Here is a 21,652-nt window from a genome sequence, read left to right as displayed (position 1 = left end):
TCAAAGTGTACCTAGGATCGTGCTCTGTATTAGGTGGACGTCTGACATATTGTCTGGAGCCCTTTCCACCAAATAACACAATTTTACTTTCGTCACTCCATAAAATATTTCGCCACTTTGTAATGGGCCAATTAAGGTGACTTTTGGCGAACTCCAAATGTGCTTTGACATGTATGGTGGCTAACAGTGGAACTTTTCGTGGATGGCACGCTTTGAGATTTTGTTCTTTAAGACGTCGCCGAATAGTAACGCCACTAACATTCAAGCTTGAGTCATAATATTTCTTTTTTTAGGAGTACAATGTTTGCCCCTGCCCACTAAGTTAAAAAATATAAATTTATTTTAGTGTTTTCTAATGTTAATAATAGCCACTAACACAAAACCACTTACTTTTTATCAATTAAACGTCTTAACAAAATTTTTTTGGCTTATCAAGATACGCACTGCTATTTTAATAAACAGCCAAAGACTGGTGCTTCTAGCAAAAAGAGTTTTTCATTTGCTTAAATCTCGCAAATCTAACGGGTTTTTTTCGTTTCTTCCTTATACACATTCCATTCTACAACAGCAATGCGCAGTCGTTGGAATAATCGTAACGGAACTTGAAAAAAATAACATTACTTGATTGCATTTCTCGCACTGCTATTTTTGTGAACACAGCTGTATATATATATAAGGACTGACATATATACACATACGTATTTAATTACTATTTTAAATTTTTTGTTAAAATTTATGTTTTAATTATTACTTTGCTAAATTTCAGTTTACGCAACGAAACGTAAAACACTGGTATTTTATCTTTACTGGCATCATGCAACCTAAGCTATACATGTACATGTTGCCTCTTCAAAATTCGTCTGCAAATGAAAACAGCTCTGTAAAACCACTAAAATGACAATTCATTGCTAGCAATGTATGGTATGAAATGTATTTAGATCAGTGGTCGGCATTTCGTAACACAATTGAGCAAGCTAACTTTACACGTACGCTTTCACTCTATTGTTTACTGCTGTCCCTAAATAAAAGCGGCAGCGGCAAGTTGTCAAAAAATCCTCATGCCCATAGATTTTGTATGACGCATACCTAAATAAACGCGACCACAACGCTAAGCGATTTTGACAGCGCGTTAAGAAGTAAAGCAATTCCCACAACAGCCGGTTCTGCGGTACCGGAATTGACCCGGATTTTATCCGGCCAAGGGCCTGTTATTTCGGCGATCTAACCCTGTTTGGATCGGTGAGTTTTAGATTAAGTTTGTCGTCATTGGAGCAACGTCTAGCAGCAGGGTTGCTCCGTATCCTCCTGACCCGTGCTTTTACTGCTGCGTTTGCGCTAAAAGGCTCCATCCAAACTCCACCTCTGTTAGATGCAATACATGCAATGGATGGAGCCATCTTAAGACCTGTTCAGGCTTTAAGACACATTGGGAGTGAACCACAAGTTACGTGGCCCCATGCTGTCAACGCAATAATGCGACATCTGCCTCAACGGCTGTGCAACCTGCACCATGTTCGCGCACTGCGCTGCCACTCCAGTCGAGTGGCCAAGATAGGACCTCCACGGCCCTAAGGAGCTCACACAGACAGCATGACTCCCAGTCTGACCAACCTCCCCCTCCCAACCTTCATCAGACCACAATAGACCTAGAACAATCAACGCTCCCTCCAGGGCTGAAGCGGTGAGCTATGAACTACCTGAGCGGTCGGCATTCATCCGTACTGTTTCGAGGTCAAAACTCCAAACTTAGGAAAATTAAACAGGGGGTCCCGCAGGTCGGTGTCCTCTCCCCACTACTGTTTAATTTTTATATTTAGAAACTCCCCCAGCCACCAGCGGGAATTTCAGTGACCTCGTACGCTGATGACTGTACGATATTGACGTCGGGAAATGGAATCGATGGCACGTGTTCAAAACTAAACAGCTACCTCTCCGATCTTTCTCGCTTCTTCTATGCAAGGAGCCTAACACTCTCTCCCACTAAATCCACAGCGACCATCTTCACAAATTGGACGAAGGTGTACAGACTGGACCTGAATATTTCAGTCGATGGCACAAAAATTCCGACAGTAAATAATCCTAAAATTTTAAGCGTTACTTTGGACAGTCAGTGCTCTTTCACTCCTCACACGACCGCGATAACTGCCAAAGTACAGAGCCACAACAAAATCCTCAAGTCGCTTGCCGGCAGCTCTTGGGGAAAAGACAAAGAAACGTTGTTGGCAACATACAAGGCAATCGGCCGGCCGGTCCTAAATTACGGAGCCCCAATATGGTCGCCTGGATGCAGTGACACGCAGAAGAAGAAGCTACAGACCTGTCAGAACACCGCTCTCCGAACTATCACGGGATGCCTCTTGATATCTCCAATCGAACACCTACATAGTGAGGCCCGTATGCTTCTGGTTAAGGACACAACGAACTCCTCTCCAAGCAGTTTCTACTGAGGTGTTTTCGTAGAAACCACCCCTGTAGTCGCCTGACTGTAGCGGAGCCGCTTCCTAGGAACATCAAGAGATCTTTCCTTGACTACGTCGACGACATTAGACAGTACGCCGACCGGACTTCGGACGCAACGAACTTTAGACATGCACTGACCGCCATTTACAGTGGAGCCATCAACACCTTTACCGACTTCCTCTCAGTGAATGGCGTACTTGAAGTCAAAACACCACCCATCGCAGACGTAGAGCTCGATCTGCCTCGCGAATCCAGAGTGACCCTCGCGCAACTTCGTTCCGGATACTGTAGCAGGTTAAACTCCTACTTATCCAGAATAGACCCCGACATACTAAACACATGTCCTGCGTGCAATAAGTCTCCGCATGACACTAACCACCTCTTTGCATGCCCAACAAACCCCACCCATCTAACACCCTTCTTCCTATGGTCCGACCCAGTCGAAACAGCTCGTTTCCTGGGCCTCCCGTTAGATGACCTCGACGACAACAAATCTGGAATTTATCACGCAAACGGGGACTAGGTAACCGTTACAACAACAACAACAAGTAAAGTAAGCTACAGAAAACGGAGAAATTGTAACTTTTCTAAAAATTTCTTGACGCGCGACGTTTAATGCTTGTACAAATGGATGTAAGTTTTTTTTAATAAATTAATTTGTTTTACATTTGATTTATTTTGTACTAATGTTAGAATTTAAGCGCGAATTCGATGTAAAGTTGTTCATTATGAACTACATTTTGTGTTTTACTTTACTTGAAGGCAATAAAATAGAGGTTTTTATCGTCTGATATGTTTATGTCAATCGTACAATTATATAAAATAAATCAGGAAGCATGAAAGTACTTGTTTAAACAAAGAATGAAAAATACTCACAAAATTTAGGGTAACAGAGTTCTCAGTGGGTGCCTTTAATTTCGTGCTTACCTACATAGTCGCAGTTTCTCATGTCGACCACTGATTTAGACATCAATTGCTAAACTGTTGAGATGCCCCTTAATTGCTGATAGTTTTCCTGTATCGGCTAATTCATGCGCTTTATTACCAATAATAACATGATACGAAACTCTTTGAATCGAGAGAGCGCTGTTAAAGTTTGTATTTTGTTTTTTTTTTTTTTTATAACATTTGATAGTGCTGCCACTAAGGAAAGAAATGAGTTTTGAGGGTTTTTAATGTATTTCTTAGGTATTTTTCGGTTTCGATTTTACAGAAAAATATACATTATTTAAAATAGTTTAACAAGCTAGATATCCTGCATCACGTCTAAATATATGTACATGTATATATTAATTATAAACATGTATATTTTAATCACAAAAGATTATCAAAATTTACTTTTAAAACTTAATTTAACAAAATAATTTAATATTTCAAAATACTTACAAGTTTTAAATAACCTAAACATGAACCTTTTTTCTTTTTTATACACTATAAATAAATATCTTTTGATATTTTATTCGGAAGTCAAAGTTTACATAACATGGGAATTCTAACCAAAATATGTATATACAAGGTGCGTTCCAAAGTAAACAGTAATCAACAGTTTCATCTATTGGAAGTGAAGTTATTGCGTTTTAAGTGTCAGTATGTTTTTGTCATCGGTTCGAAAAAGAGCTTCAAACAAAGAGCCAACATTAAATTTTATTTTAAAATTGGTAAAACTTTTATCGAAACGTTTCAATTGATGAAACAAGTTTATGGCGATGATTGCCTATCCCGTAGCAGAGTGCACGAGTGGTTTCAACGTTTTCAAATTGGTCGTGAGGACATAAATGAGAAATGAGCCTAAACCAAAAAAATCGCGCCTGGAGAAGTCAAAATTGAAGACAATTCTGATTTGTTTTTATAATTCCAAGGGTATTGTCCACAAAGAATTTGTTTCACCCGGCCAAAACGTTAATGCGGTATCCTTGGAGTTTTGAAGCGTTTGGTGCGCCGTATTCGACGTGTTCGGCCCGAATATCGCAAAGATGGAAGTTGGAGTTTGTTGCACGATAATTCGCCGTCTCATCGATCGACGCTTGTGGCCGATTATTTGACCAAAAATCACATTTTAATAATCAACACTTCCCCGTATTCACCTGATATGGCACCGTGCGACTTCTACTTTTTCGGAAAAATGCATTTGCCGATGAAAGGAAAGCGTTATGCAGACGTGGAGGCCATTCAAATAGATTGCACCGGCATATTGGCGGCCATACCGGGCAACGAGCTAAAACACTCGTTCGACATGCTTTTGGACCGTGCAAAAAGCTGTACTAAAGCAGAAGGAGACTATTTTGAATAAAATTAATTGATTTTGCCGATAAAACCATTTGTTCTGTCTTTTTTTTAAAAGTCCTGTTTACTTTGGAATGCACCTTGTACGTGGACAATTGATACTGCTAACCAACACAACACTCTGTGACAAAATACCCGCTCTTTCTTTAAAACAAAACTATATTAAATCTCTTTAAATAAAGATTATAAACAAACGTAAAAGTCACTAAAAAATCTGATCTCACAAATAACCCACTGATTTCGTAATTTATTTCTGCGGGATTCTTAGTGGTAATTCGTTGTTTTGCTTCTCTTCTATTCAGTAACTCATGAACTTTCAGTGCTGCCAAAGTAAACCACGAGATCATGAGCTCTCTCAAAAGGCAAAGGGAGGAGTTTCGCATCATTTTATCCATGCTAATTACCAAAGAGCGTTACCAGTGGTATCTGTTAAACTTTCTATAAATATCTTAGGGCCAAATTGACAAAAATGTCCGAAACTTTTGTTATAAACATGTATACTAGAGTGCTGCTCGAGTAAGAAAAATTGTGGAATGTTAGAAATCGTCTAATATTAGTAGAAAATTAAGAAGACTGCCATTAAGGTTTGACGTTTTTGACGACATTGGTTTTAGAAGGAAAGATTTTTAATAAAGCTGTTTACTGTGATGACGAATGGAGTCCTTGGACGGAGTGTTTTGGCCGATTTGCATAGAACTTTTGCTTCTCTTTGCGCTAGAAATTTGCATTGACAGAAAAGGTCGATGTATGTTTTTGTATGAGTAAAAAATTAGTTCAGGTAACTCTCATCTTTTTGCGCTCTGCCAAGCAACATTCGCCATTTTTGTTAGAGAGAAATACTTAAAGCAAAGCCTACCATTTGCTTTCTTCGCTTCGCGGTTAAAGTATGAATTGTCAAGCAAAGCAGAGAAAGTTATATGTGAATGGGGCATTTAGATTACATACGTAGACGTTTTGTTCAGAGTGATTAGCGGTGTTAGTAGGCACTAAACTAGAGATAAAGAGATGCCCAACTCACCTGTCACTGGAAATGAAGTTCAGTTGCTAATCGTCAAAACCTTCTAAACTCAGTCAACTGTTAACGTTCAGGAGGTTTTGACGTTTAGCAATTGGAAAAAGAGGGACGGCCAGATTGAAATCTTGCCAAAATAATATGTGAACAGAGATATTTGTTACCGCTGTTAAAGATCACTACCATTGCTGCTTCACCAGTACTGCTCGTCTTGGAAGGTCATTCGAGTCATACAAAAAATATAGAGTTGTTTGATTTGGCTAGGGAAAGTCACGTATTTGATGTATCCATCATCATCCATCCATCTGCACTCAAGTCACAAAATACAGCCGCTAGATAAAACTTTCAAGGGACCTCTTGAGAGTTATCTTTCAGAAGAAATACGTGTTTAGATGCGTTCGAATGACAGAACTTTGACACACTTCGATATGGAAGAGCTATATGGAAAGGCATATTTGCGAGTTCAGAGTGGGGAATTGCAATTAATGGATTTCGCACAACCGGTATATATATTCTTTGAACCGGCATATATTTCGCGACGATGAGTTTTTAGCTGTCGAGAGTCTGAAAGCATCTACGAAGTACCAGAGGAAACACTAACTAACGAAAGCATTGTAGAGAGTTTACAACCCAATAAGCGATATTTGTAATGAAAATATAAATCGTTCAGTTCTAAGCGAATTAGAAACCATGTCTACTGTCATAACACCGATAGAAATATCTGCGGTTCCTATAAAAAAAAGAAGTCATCCAATCGTGACAGGACAGAAAAAAAGCCCACGTTGATAACATCTTCGCCTTATAAAAAATCTTTAAAAATTTCATTGAAAAAAACCTCCAAGAAAAACCAACAGACGCCAGAAAATTGATTCGAATGAACCCAGCGCTTCCAAGAGAATTATCAAAAAACTAAATGTTACAAAACAAAATTGTACAAGTAAGACTGCTTAAATAAAGATTTTGATTAATTTTTTAAAACTTTCGTTCCCTATTTTTATTCAAGAACCCAAAAAATACCATGATGATTTTAGTCAACCCAGCACTTCTAAAGCACTTATGAAAAAAAAAAATTCAACAAGAGAAAAATGTGCAGGTAAAGTAAGGTTTTGATTTGACATTTATAGATAACATTTTATTCATTATTTCAATTTCAGGAAAAAGGAAGAGGACAAATTCTTCATCCTCGTCGGACTTGAATGACAACTACATTGTCCGGGACGAATCTGACGGTGAAATTCTAGAATTTGTAGGATGCGAAATGCCTATATTGCTCTACGTTTTATTTTAAAGATCGGTCTGGTGAAATATGGGTTCAGTGTGTCTCTTGGAAAAATTGAAGTCATGAGGAAGGTGCTGGTTGTAAACATAAGTTCTTTATATGCGACATGTGTACACAATAATAATTCGGCTAATGAGGAATACCTGGTCGATATTACCCCAAATATTTTTTCAGTTTATAATATATTTTGCGTTTGGAGTTGTTTCACAAAAAAAAAAGTAAAAATTAATTGTTTTTTAAGTTAATCAAATAAATTAGATGGTGGTCCTCTTTTTCCTTTACAGATTTTCATTTCTTTCCGTTGTTTTCTCAATTTTCTACTTAACATACCACAAAATTTGTATATTTTCGCCCGAATGAGAAGTACCTAAAGAATTTTCGAAAGCTGATAAAACATATTGTTACTTTGTACTTTATTAATTTATTGATAAAAATATATCAATGAATTAAAAACTTATTACATATACAAATAACAGTGACTTTAACATGATAAAAACGGCATATATAACATTTTAATAAACAATTACTTATGCCTCTTATTATGATTTACAATTCAACAGCGTTTTTATTGAAATTCGGCATTTTTGATAAAAATTTCAGTTGAAATATTATTAAACTTCAACTTTTATGTGACATTACTGTTTACAACACTAATTTCAAAGTAGAAGTTACCGTAGACAGTTAATATTAATTGTTATGCTGTTTAGCTGTTTCCCCTGTGCGGGTGGTGACTGAACAATGGATGTCGCTGCTTGTAATGCCGTGGTCTCAAGTTTCCTCTGGGCTGGCTGAGTCATGATATTGCAGGCATACGTTATCCAGCGAAGGTTGGTGTATTTCCCTACTCATCCCCTTATGGTTGACTGCTTAATATGCAACCTCAAAAGGAGATGAATGTCGAAATACAAAAACCATTACTAATGAAGTACCTGGCGGTAGGTATAAAACACTAGTGGTACAGATCTCCGATTTCAAAACTCAATATAAAGGTCAATGAAGAATTGAAGCTGATTGCGATCAGTGTTGCCACTTGAGAAAATCCATGGGTAAAAAAATGTCTTCTAAATTTATTTCAAAACTACCAAATTTTATAATCATCAAAACATTGGGTTTTCGGATCACATTTGGAAAATATGGCATTGGAAATATGGTATGGTCTTGGGTCAAATCACCCAAATATATTAAAAAATATACCAAAACAAAATTTCGTAAAATGCAAAAAGGAAAGTACAACAAAAACTGGGGATTCAATGGCAATTCCGCAGGATAGCTTTCGTCAATTATGATACCAGTGAAAATCCTGATACAAGAATTATGGCTAGACGGAATCGACTGGAATGAACAAGTGAAACCTCTTCGCTTAGAAAAATGGTCTCAGTTCGCAAACAATCTGAAAGACATTTCGCAGATACAAATCCGAAGATGGAAAACTATTCCCCCGAACACGAAGTCGAATTACACGGCTTCTGCGACGCCTCTGAGAAGGCATATTGTACCACTATCTACGTGCGAATTAGGTCGAATTTACCGGCGGGAACCAAAAAAAAAACAATTATTTGATTGTTGTGAATGGTTATACTTTATTTTACATTCTCCCTGTGTGATATTACAATTATTCGCTTATATTCTACAATAATGCTTACTTAGCTAAATATGCGATTTGGTAATGCGAATGAATTTGAAAGTTGAGAATACAATTAGGAAATACGGGTTGCTGACACTTTGTGTTTACGTTGCTAAAAATGCATTTGTAGTCATTCTGACGAAATCGGAATTATTGGTGCAATTGGGTCATTGGCTCCAACAAACTTGTAGTTTGTCATCATTGCTTATTTTGGTTTTGGAACGTTGCGGTGACGTAACCCCTCCCCCTCTTGATTGGAGACTCCCCTGATGTATTTCTGTGATATTCCAATTCTTTTATTTTATTTATATTTTCGATTTGTTGCACCATTAATTCTTCGAATGTCAGTTTGGTTTTAACGTTATTAACTTTGAAATTATTAGGTATTATAAAATGTTCTTCCAATTGAATTCTCGTATTTTCAAAAATATTTTCATTAATTTTTACATTGCAATTGTTAAATATTACTAAATTATGGCCCAATATATGCAGAGTTCTTTGATCACATGTACTATTAATGAATGTTTTTCCATAATTTTTTAATAATAATAATCCGTCTTTTATTGCAATTAACTCTGTTTTATTATTTCTTATACTTTCACAATTGTTTCTTAGGATACATAGGTTTGATTCTTTTAGTTTCTTTACATTTATATTTTCTTGAAATGAATAATATGTATTATTTATTTTTACAACTTCTTCTGTACTGAACATTAACTCTTGTGATATATTATTAGGAAGTGGTGAAAACATTGATTTTCTAACATTTATAATTTCATTAGGTATTTGAATAACAAAAATTATTTTACTATTTTTATACTGTGCTGTGTATAACTTTATATTTTGTAATTTAAACATGTCTATATCGTATTTTATGATTTCTTCTTTTGTTAAAATATTTTCATTCATTATATTGAGCCTAGAAGCGGCAATATTATTTTGTAATTGATCAATTTTGTCTTTTAAGATTCTTACTTTTAACAATAAATCGAAATGAATGAGTTGTTTCTCCAAGCGTATATTTTCTACGCCTAGTCCGTTTATACTAGTTTCAATTTTTTTCTATCGTCTTTTATTGTCTTTTTAATGTCTGTAAATGTTTTATTGAAAAAGTTATTTATTTCTATTTAAATTAGAAATGGCTCTATGATTGTGCTCGTCTATTACTTTAAGATGTTCCTCTATTTCCGTTCTGTCCTGGTCATCCATTGTGCCATATAACCATTTCATTCCTGTTCCTACTATATTGACAAGTCCTCTTTTGTTTCTATGTGTTAGTGCCGTTTCAGACAGGGATGCAAAAGAGTCTGATCTTTTTCAAATTTTCTTTTGGTGTCGCTCTGGGCATTCGGTCAAAAAGAGTCCAGCAACTCGAGTCTAGTTTTTCTGCATTCCTTTTCACAAAATGTTCGTAAATATTTGTGCGGTTCGACTGCGCAACACCGCGCAACACTGCATGCTGCGTATTTCATTTGTATGTTGAGATGATGGTCACACATTTTGCTTGCAATGAATTACCATGAATATGGTAGAACAATATGCATAATACAAGTACCTACCCGCTAAATAGTTTCAAAAAAATACTAAAGACGGGAATTCCCTAATCCACAAGAATGTATTGAATATCCGCAACTAATATTTTCAAGGCCAAATTTATAATAGCAATTTCCTAATCTTTAAGTATTAAAAACTCATAATTTCTTTACTGCGTATTAAAAATTCATAATTTCTTTACTCCATAATCTATATCTTAATTTTCTCCTTATTTACAATTTGTCATAATATTTCTATTATTCTATGCATACATATTTGCATATTACATACAAAAATAGATAACAGAACTCAAATTTGCGATCGAATTCATTTGAAACCGAGCGCTCTTGCAACCATTCAAAGGATTTGAAAGTGAAAAGGAATGCTGAAAAGGGTAGCAGCGAGCTGTTACGAAAAAGAACACAAAGCGTGCCACCCGAACACGAGTGGCACGGTCCCTTCGTCTTTCCTCGTCGTCCCCTCGCCCACAATAAACTGGTTTGAGACTCTTTTGCGTCCCTGTCTGAAACGGCACTTACGAGTGTTTGCATTTTGGAAATAAGTGTGTTCAGTTCATTATGCAGGTAGTCGTAGTTTTCGTTGTGTGTTAAAATTTCAATGTTTGATTCTAAGGTGTTTATAATATTTTTTATTTCGGATAGGTCTATGATGTGTAATATTGTGTTGTAATTATGAATTAAATTTATGTTTTCTAAAAAGATTTCTGTGTAGCCTTCGTTGCTTTCGATTTTTTCCACGATGAGTGTAGCCTTAATTGTCTGTGGTGGTGTTATTAGTGTGAAAAGCATTAGTGTCCAGAGTACCTGAAAATTTAGTTGGTCTTTTTATATTTGCTGGGTGTATATTATCTAAGTGTAACTTCCTATATTTGGGTTCATTTTTATGCCTAAGTGCTCTGTAATTCTTAACATATCCTTCTTCATTTGTTCGATTGTAATCTTCTCTTTTTTTATTTCTATTATCAATTATACGTTTTTTTTGTGTATTCTATAAGTTTTTGCATTTTTTCTTTGCTTACTTTTCCATCTATAACCTCGGTTGGTTTGCATTTTATAGTTGAGTGAAAGGAGTTGTTGTACCATTCTAAGCTTTTATACATTTTCTCTTGAGTTGTCAGTCTGGGTTCTTCTATTTCTAAAATTCTCATCTTTTTGCCTAAAGAACTGTGAAACCTTTCAATGTCGGCATTCCCTGTATGGCTATTTGGTTTTGTACAGTATTACAGCGTGTTTAGAAAATTTGTCAATGAACGTTAGGAAACTGTGTTTTTTGTTAATATAAATGTCTACGTGAACTATCTGATTGCATTCACTTGGGGTTTCTATATACTTAAATTTTGGTTTAATCGGCCTTCTGTCATATTTTGCCCTACTACATATGTCACAATTGTTAATATATTTTTGAATCAGTTTCTTCAGATCCTTATAGTATATTGCTCTCTTCAGCCTTTCATAGTTTTCTACTATTCCGGCGTGTCCTGTTTCCTTTTTGTGGTAGTTCGCTATCCACTTATAGGTTTCTTGTTCGGTTTCTAAGTCTACAGCGTGATACGAACATTTGTAATATTTTATGCTTGCTGGGAAGAGTTCTAGTAATTTCTGCTGAACCTTGTTGTATTCGCTATCTGGTAATTCTGAAAAATGCCTACTTTTCCGTTTTTTAGGAATCTTCTAAATATATCTGCCATATTATTTCCATCTATATCTTCCTGATTTAAGAAAATTTTGCGTTGTAAATTTATGATTTTTATTTCCTGATTTTTGTGTTGCGTAAGTATTATTTGTGAGTGGAAACGATTTACTACTGTGTCTAGGATGGGGAAATGGTCGTTTTGCTCCTCCACTTGCGAATGTATAGTGGCATTGGTACTAATGTTGTCTTCTTCTATTGAGGGAGCCTGATTGGTATTGTTATGAGTTGTGTTATCAGATATTGCATTGATTTCGCCAGTATTTACGTCTATTCTGCTCAAAAAGTCTGCTACTTTATTTTGTTTTCCTTTGACATAACTTATATTAAAGTCATACTCGCCCCATTTTAAAAGCCATCTCGGGAGTCTCGGATTTATGTCCTTGCCATTGTATTTGGACTTAAGCCAAACCAACGGTTGATGATCTGTTTCCAATTCGAATTTTCTGCCATAAACGAAAGGCCTAAAGTAATTTACTGCCCAAACTATTGCTAGGAGTTCTTTTTCTATGGTGGCATATCTTTTTTCATGTTCATTCAGTGTTCTACTAGCGAAACTGACTGGATGATTATCTTGGAGTAAGACAGCTCCGATAGCATGATAACTTGCGTCGGTGGAAATTTTAAACTTTTTATGGAAATCTGGGTATTTTAATATTGGTGGGTTTACTAAAAGGGTTTTTAATTTTTCAAATGAGTCGACATATTGTGGGTCTTTCAAATTTATTTTGATGTCTTTCTTTAGATATCTAGTCAAGCCGTAGGCAATTTTTGCATAGTCCTTCACGAATTTCTCAAAATATCCCGTGATACCTAGAAAAGATTTTATTTGCCTCTGTGTTTTTGGTAATTGGAGTTTTTGAATGGCCTGTATTTTTGCTGTGCCTTGTTTAACTCCCTCTGTAGTCAATACGTGCCCTAAATATTCTGTTGTTTTAGTGAAGAAGTTACATTTATCTATTTGTAAGTTTAAATTCTGTTTTCTCAACCTTTCGAAAACTTTATTTATGCTTGTTACATGCTCTTCTATAGAAGTGCTAAATATTAGGATATCGTCTAGGTATACGACGCATATCACGCCAATTAAATCTCTTAAAATCGAGTTCATTAATCGTTGAAAGGTTGGCGGGGCATTCTTTAATCCGAAAGGCATCCTTTTGAATTCGTAATGCCCAAACGGTGTGGAAAATGCCGTTTTCTTTCGGTCATTTTCATTTATTAGGATTTGGTGGAATCGTTTTGCTAAGTCGAGTGTCGTGAAGTACTGAGCTCGGCCTAATTTTTCGAGAATAGTTTCTATGTTTGGCATTGGAAACTTATCGTCTACTGTAACTTCGTTCAGTTTCCTGTAATCAATAACGATGCGCCACTTTTTTGTGCTGAATTATCTAATTTTTTGCCGTGATCGAGCATTTCGGCTATTTGCCTTTTTATTTCCTGCTCGTGTATTTGGGGATACCTGTATATTTTGGAAAAATATCGGTTGTTGTAACTATTTCGTGCTGTATTGTGTGGGCATGGGATAGTTTTTGCCCTTCCTGAAAGAATAAATCGCTATTTTTTGATATGATAGTTTTGAGGTATTCTGCTTCTTCGAAATTCGTATCCTCTCTAATTAACTTTTTATAAAGTTGTTCGTCGGCATTAATTATTGTGTCTAGTGCATGTACTTCGTTGATATTAAATGGGCATGTACCAACGAATTTCGTTCGTTTGTTATTGATTTCAAGGTATTCGTCCTCGAGGTTTATATGTGCCTTTAAGGGAGTAAGGATATTATTATCTATTATCCCTTCAAAATTTTTTGCCTTGAAATCTGTGAGCTTCCAGCTCATTAGGTTTTCGTCATTAAATTCTTTCGGTAATTCCGTTATAATTTCATATTTAACTTGTGTTTGCCCGCTTAAGGTATTAAATGTAAAAATATTTTCTAGTTTTACTCGCTTATATTGCGGTAAACAGGATTTGTTTAATAAATATGTCGTTGAGCCAGTGTCTAGTAAACATCTAATTTTATCTTTGCCTATAGTGAGTTCTACTATCGGTAAACATGTCGATGGGTGGCTAAGTGAAAATTTGTCTGCTCGATGTGTTCTACCTCCATCGGCTCTGGTGCGGTGTAATTATTAACTCTCATTTGTCTGTATAAATGATCGGGTTGCCTATATTGCCTGGAGAAGCGATCGTTTTGTCCTGAGTTATGATAATTTTGCCTGTATTGTCCTGAGAAACGGTCCTGTTGTCCTGAATTATAATTGTTTTGTCTATATTGTCCAGAAGAACGGTCTTGTCCTGAATTATAACTGTTTTGACTATATTGTCCAGAAGAACGGTCTTGTTGTCCTGAATTATAACTGTTTTGTCTATATTGTCCAGAAGAACGGTCTTGTTGTCTTGAATTATAGTGATTTTGGCTGTGTTGTCCTTGGGACTGATCTTGTTGGCCTGAAGTTCTAAAATTCTACCTAAATTGTATTGAGGTACGTGGCTGTCTATTGTAGTTATTATCGTATCGTGAAATTAAACCCGTTTCTTCGAGTGTATAATAAGCTTCCCTCAGATTATTTATATTCCTACTATGAATGATACTACTCAATGTGGGGTCTATGCCGTTCAGAAATGTTTTTAGAATTAGTGATTCATTGACGCTGGGAGAAAACTCTACAGGTTTTGTTTGATCGAATTCGTACTTATTGTTTAACTTATCTAAAATAAACTTTAAAGTATTGTAATAATTACTCACGTTGGTATATTTGGTGCGAATGGCTTGGTTGTAAAGCCCATGATATATTTCCTTGACTCCGAAGTTTTTTATTAATTCCGCTTTAATTTCGTTCCATGTTGCAGATGGACCCAGTGTCCTTTCTTATGTTTTTTCACTCGGACTAAATTTTGATTGTAGTCCTTTTGTACTTGTATATCTTAGGATATATTTTTCGCACTGGACAAAACTTCGGTTAGTGTCCTTTCTTATGTTTTTTAACTCGGACTAAATTTTGATTGTAGTCCTTTTGTACTTGTATATCTTAGGATATATTTTTCGCACTGGACATAAATTCGGTTAGTGTCCTTTCTTATGTATCTTTAGACACATTATTATTGTTTTTTTTTAACCGACTGCGCCAAAAAAAAACAATTATTTGATTGTTGTGAATGGTTATACTTTATTTTACATTCTCCCTGTGTGATATTACAATTATTCGCTTATATTCTACAATAATGCTTACTTAGCTAAATATGCGATTTGGTAATGCGAATGAATTTGAAAGTTGAGAATACAATTAGGAAATACGGGTTGCTGACACTTTGTGTTTACGTTGCTAAAAATGCATTTGTAGTCATTCTGACGAAATCGGAATTATTGGTGCAATTGGGTCATTGGCTCCAACAAACTTGTAGTTTGTCATCATTGCTTATTTTGGTTTTGGAACGTTGCGGTGACGTAACACACAAAGCGATGCAGCGACCGCAGGCCACTTAATAGTAGCAAAAGTGGCTTCTTCTCGAGTTAAGCTCTGTGGCGCGCTACTACTCCATGGTGTAGACCTGGTTAGAAAAACCACCACATGTATGGAAGACGTATATTTCTAATCGAAGGTCTCAAATACTTGACTTAGTAGGATCAGTCACTTGCCGACACGTAGCCAATGCTGACAATCCTGCCGAGTTGGTTTATGGCAATCAGCTGTAAACTACAAATTTAATTATGAAGAGTTTACGACGTTATAACTTTGAATTAAAGTCGTTCTTAATTCACGAGCTTGGCCGCATAGAAAAACTTCACTACGGCTCCGACGGTCATATCAGGGTGGGTGATCACCGCACGCAAAACGGAACGCTATCCCGGCCGCTTGTTAAATTATGCTTCTTTCCAACCGCTGAAAATGTAAATAATAATCATTCGTAAACCGGTCCAATAAGCCGAGAAAAGGAAAGAACCAAGAAGAAACTAATAATAAACCGATACAACAACGACAGTCGATGAATAGGACGACTTCGTTATACCACATAAAGGTGTACCATGTTCATGTTCTTTTTTTCATACAGTTAGATATGGACCCCGATACTCATGTAACACCAACTGTACAACTGCAAAACACCGAAATTGTTAAAAATTTTTGCAAACTGGGCATACAAATTAAGGAGCTTAAAAGCATGAGTGTGGACAGAGACCTATAAACCAACCTATGCGGGACCTTTAAAGCTACATAACAAGCTTGTATGACTAGGCTGAAAAACTAGAGAATCCGTCGAAATGAGTTATGGTAGGGAAAGCGTGGGAATGAGAAATCGAAAAAAGAATTAGGTTGAAACCAGATGTTATCATTTTAACAAAAAATGAGGAAGCGTCGTATGCGGATATTCTTAAGAAAATAAAATTTTACAGTAGCCTTGAAGAACTGGATTCAAATGTGAGGTATACCAGGAAAACCCTCAAAGGTGACCTGCTTATAGAATAAGAAAACCAAGCAGATAAGAGAGTAATACAGCCAAAAAAAAAAATTACGTTACTATTATGTGCAAGGACCTGGATGAGATAACCACTCCTGAAGAAATCTGCGACGCATTACAAAAGAAGTGTGGGATTCAGAACCTAGGGAAGCAAAGTATAAAGGAAAAATGAAGATATTATAATTAAATCTTAACCATTCCGCTGCAGCAAAAGACCTGCTAAAACAGACGGTGCTAGAAGAGAGCATAGATGTCGCCCTATTAAGTGAGCCATATACTCAGCGTTCGGAGAGCACTTAGATTAAAGATATAAGTGGAAAGGAAACAATATGGTTCTGCAAAGGACAAGGTTTCACATCACGCTCGAGAGAAGCCCAAAACGGTTTCACGTGGGCAGACATACATGGAAAGTATTTTGTAAGCTACTTCTCATTCTGGCGTGGCAATTAATGAATTCGAAAACTTTCTCCCGGAGCTGTCCCTAGAGACTAGTAGCAAATAGGCAAAAATAATAACTGGAGATTTTAATGCATGGTCTTTTCTGAAAAGTGAAAATTTAAACCCCGAAATTTTAGAATTCTTTCTAATAATTATTTTAGAGATCATATTATTGATTTCAAGTTCATTAAATATTTTTTCTGTGCATACTTTATTACATTTTACTATAAAATGTAAAAATTTATGAGAGATATTTCTTAAATATTTCCATTACAACCCGACTTACTATGTTCATATAGATATTCTAAAGCGGACCGTTCAGACTCGCAGCTTATCCATTCTTTAGTCAACTGAAATGTTTTTTGACTTTTCTACAAAAATATACATTAAGATCTGCTAATTAATTACAAAAATATTGTTTCTACTTTTTACTTAAATAACGAAAATATAGAAGAAGAGAAGAACATTCGTTATTAAAAGTATAATTTCCATATTGAATTAAATAAATAATAACATAAATAAATGCATAATTACAAATAAATATCAAGCTCAAGAACAAGGTAAAATTTTGACATTCGGATTCACCACGAATAATGTAAAAATTTCACCTTCATCTGTCAGAATTTTAATTTTGGCACACAGCTTTATGGAGAATTTTTTTTCAAGTTAAAAAGCGTAGCTGTAACCACATATTTTGGTTTTCTATAAATTATTAATTGATTTTCAGTCTTATTTTTTAAAATTACAAGAAAAAAAAAGAAAATTGGTACTTTTGTTTGTCATTTAAAGAAAACTTAGTTGTTACTTTCACATGTAAATTTTTTGACAACAGAGTATACAAATTACCAATCGAAGACGTCTAATATATACTTACTTGTACTCAGGACCCTTTCACTTTTTACTTAATAAATATCTGACGCAAACACCATTTTTTGTTTAAATTTGCTAACAAATTAACTGCCTTAATAATCGTTTATAAACGCACCGATGGCGATCTCAAAATAAATATTATTACAACTCATTTAATCATTATTATTATGCTATTGGTACTAGGTAAGTAGGTAGGTAGAGTGGCTGTCTGACGACGCACTTAGGCCTATAGGAGGCCCATTGTGATAAAACCGGGACTAATGTTCCCTCACTCTATTGTCTCCTCTCGGAACCAATCTGTGCTTCTGATGAAGTTCATAAGTATAAATAGTATTAATTTTCTGAGAGGCTCAGAGATGTTCAGATCCTCAACGCGCTCAGTATGGCCCTAGGCTGGATATTATTGAAAGCAATTCCTATATCTAAAAAGGCAATTAGAGTGTTTTCTTTAACTTCCACAGATTTTTCAATTTGTTTCTGTTTCTGTGGATTTTGCTTTAGAAACGTTGCAAAAGATTTACAAGAATTTTCTTTTGCTTCACCTTCTTTTTTGTATGACTTTAGGCTTAGCGAAATTGAACTGATTTCTGCAGCCTTTCTGTAATTTTTTTAGTTCGGGAAGCCACCATGGTAGCCTAATTCTAGTACATGTGGACCAGCCTTCCTTTTAGTATGATTCCTGAAGTTGTTGACTCTATCTGCCCTTTCCTCAATGATACATTCAATATATCGGTAATCCGAAAAGGAGTGTTCTTCAAGTACTTTCCATTGAGTTACCCTGTTAAGCAGTTCTTCCGACACAATTGTAATATCTAGTACTTCTTGTCGGTTTCTTGTGATAAACGTTGGCATACTACCTTTATTACACAATCACCTCTGTTATTGGCATCTATGCTGCCCCAGATTGTATGGTGCGCGTTTGAGTCACGTCCAAGTAAAATCATACACTTGGATATCCCACTATCGCATACCAACTCTTTTACCAGCTGAAGTGGCACATGCTCCTCGTCGTATGGTATATAACTTGATACCAGCCGGTAACTGCTTGTGCCCGTTTCCCAGCTTACTGCTGCAGTGTCATGGTTGCTACTTCAATGAAACATAAAAACGTTATGGCTTTTCTTTGCCATTATACATGCTCTGAATTTAGTTTCACAATTAGCCATACATAGCTTGTAGCTCCGTGTCCTCAATCCGAAAAAAACGCCCTCCATTAATCCATGGCTCCTGAATGAGGCCAAACTCAGGCTGTTCTATTGCCACGCGGTTAACTTGGGCTACGGAAGCTAGTTTGCTGTGATGGAGATAATTTGTAGAAGACGCATTAACTATTGTTACATCCGCGTCTTCCTGAGAGTCACTTAAAAGCTCTCTCTCAGTAAAAGGGTTTCAACATCACTCGAGCACTTCATAGGATCTTCTTCGACTTCGCATATCTCGTTTTTCGATGCTAGATGGTCTGCAGCATCGGCTTTCGACTTGTAGGTTGTGACTCTCACCTTCGTGAATCTATAATTGATCTCCTGTCAGCGGTTCGATGGACTCCTTTGTAAGTAAAAGCAGAATCTGCATCGTGGCCCTTTTATTCTCCATGCCAGATTCTGCTACGGGGTCCTCGAAGGCCTTGACAAATTTCCTTGACTATATCAGCTTTATAGAGTGCGACCGATTTTTCGTAGTTGCACGCAATAATTTTGATCTGGCCCTATTACCAGCCGACATCTGTGCATGAAGGTGGCGGATCCGGATTGCGCATGACACCTTGATCCCAGGTAAGAACTCTGACCTTAGCTAGATTCCTCACAACTACGGCAGGGGCGGACTGTTAACAACCCGTCCTTGTTTACGTCGTGAAATTGTGGTTTATATTATCAGTCAGCACCCTCAGGGTGGGTTCAGCGGGGATTTCTGCCGACCCAATTGGTACCAACAATACCAGTAGTGTCCACGCGCGCTCAACAATCTTTAAGCGTGTTGTTACGAGCACGGTACCAGTACAAAATAGAATCAAGCAGACAGCGAAATTCGTAATTGTAAGAATGTCCAGTGCAACAGACACAGTTCTAGTTGAAGTGCTGCCGTTAACAGTACAATTGAGATATAAGTTAGAGGTTGTGAGCTCTAATAGTGAGTAATAAAGCGTTAAGTTGTTAGAATCAGAAATAAAGGTAAGTGTATATCCATTTAATTGGGACTTTTATTTAAAAATCCAGCGATCGAACTCAAGAGTGAGTTACAAGGTAGAAATCCGTTACAATGGGTATCAGCAGTGGGATTGTCAAATAAATTCCCCAAGGAGAAAAATAGTTGAAAAGCACCAAATTTAACGATCTGAAGATTCCACAATTGAAAAAGAAGCTGGAGCAACGTGGTTTGGCAACAAATGCAGTAAAGTCCGAATTACAATCGCGATTACGAGAGGCGTTGGAAGCAGAAAACATTAATGTTGAGGAATATGTCTTTCAATTAGAATTAGAGGAAGATACTACGATGATAGAAGAAAAGGAAGATGCACAAGGCCCGTTAAAAATTATGATGTCAACGCAAATATCACAACGCAACGCAAGATGTACGTACATATTATATATCGCAAGTGACCTCACAAATAGCAGAGGATGCATCACATATGTTGGCTTTGAAACAATTGGGGCACGTATGTCAGCACAGTTGGTGGCGCACGGGACGTAATAACCATCACAGTATGAGCAGATGTCTTTACAGGGAGAAAGGCAAGAAGCGTGTATATCAGCACAAGTGTCCTCACAGTTGAAAAATTAGAAAACGTGTATACAACGAGTGAAGAAATAGATTCAGAAAGCTCAGTCGCAAAAGCACATTAGGCAGAGCAATGCAATTTAAAGTTGGCGTGGGCCGCTTGCATCAAGTATGGGAAATTTAAGATGAAGTCTTCAACGAGCTGCACAATGGCCCAAGTGGAGGGCACTTGAGAATCACGAGGACCTTGGAGAAGTTAAAGCAAAGATTATAGTGGGTCGGTTGCAGCTAAAGGGTTGAGAGTCAACAGTCATAGCCAGATGAAGCAGTACACATAAGGTAGTCAAAAAAAATTTCCACGTATTGCCAATTCCTAATCAAGAGGCTGAACAATTAGCGGACGTATTCATCAAAAAGTGCGTAACGAGATTCGGTGTTCCATCGGAATTACGTTCTGACTAAGGAAAAAATTTCGATTTAGCTCTAATTCAAGGAATGTACCAGAAACTTGGTATTCGGAAAACGGATGGAATTAACGCCAATAAGAGAAGGATGGCTAAGAAAGTCAACAGCATCCTAAAAAACGATATGATAGACATACATATGTAAATGCTATGCGTTTGGTACCACAAATATTTTTAATCCGGACGATCAGACTTAGGTGAATGACAGTGCGACGAACACGGGTGAATGATTAGGGGAATGACGGTGCCAGAACAAAATCAAATCGACGATAAATTGCTAGAATCAATCAGACAGTGGAATTCGTAGTTGCCAAAATGTTCGAGTGGTGAAGTTTGGTTAACGATCTACTATACAAGAACTTCCGGATTGTGTTCTAGTTAGAGCACTGTCGTGCTAAGAGCAATTGTGATATAAGTTAGAGGTTGTCAGCTCGGATTATAAGTAATGAACCCAGTATTTAGGACATTAGAATTTTAGCTGCAATTATATTTAATCAATTCTTTAGACACAACATAAAATTACGCTCTTCATAAACGTCATTGCTAGGTTTTTATTCTATAAAACAAAATAATATTATATAATATTTAACAAACATATCAGAAGAAGCGCTTTCACATGAATTTACAAACTTTTTTTCCCAGATAATGCCAGCAATTGTTAATGAAGAATTGTATAGCTGGAGAATTGTGCAACAGAATTTTCTGTGTAAAAAAACAAAAAGTTAGCTTTGGGTATGTGGTAGTACAAGAGACGAAACTTAACGAGTATAGCAGTGAATTGGTTACCTCCGTCTTGTAGAAGATATGATTGA

Source organism: Bactrocera oleae, chromosome 6, assembly GCF_042242935.1.
Source record: "Bactrocera oleae isolate idBacOlea1 chromosome 6, idBacOlea1, whole genome shotgun sequence".
Lineage (NCBI taxonomy): Eukaryota > Metazoa > Arthropoda > Insecta > Diptera > Tephritidae > Bactrocera > Bactrocera oleae.
Note: the sequence above shows the minus strand (reverse complement) of the source record.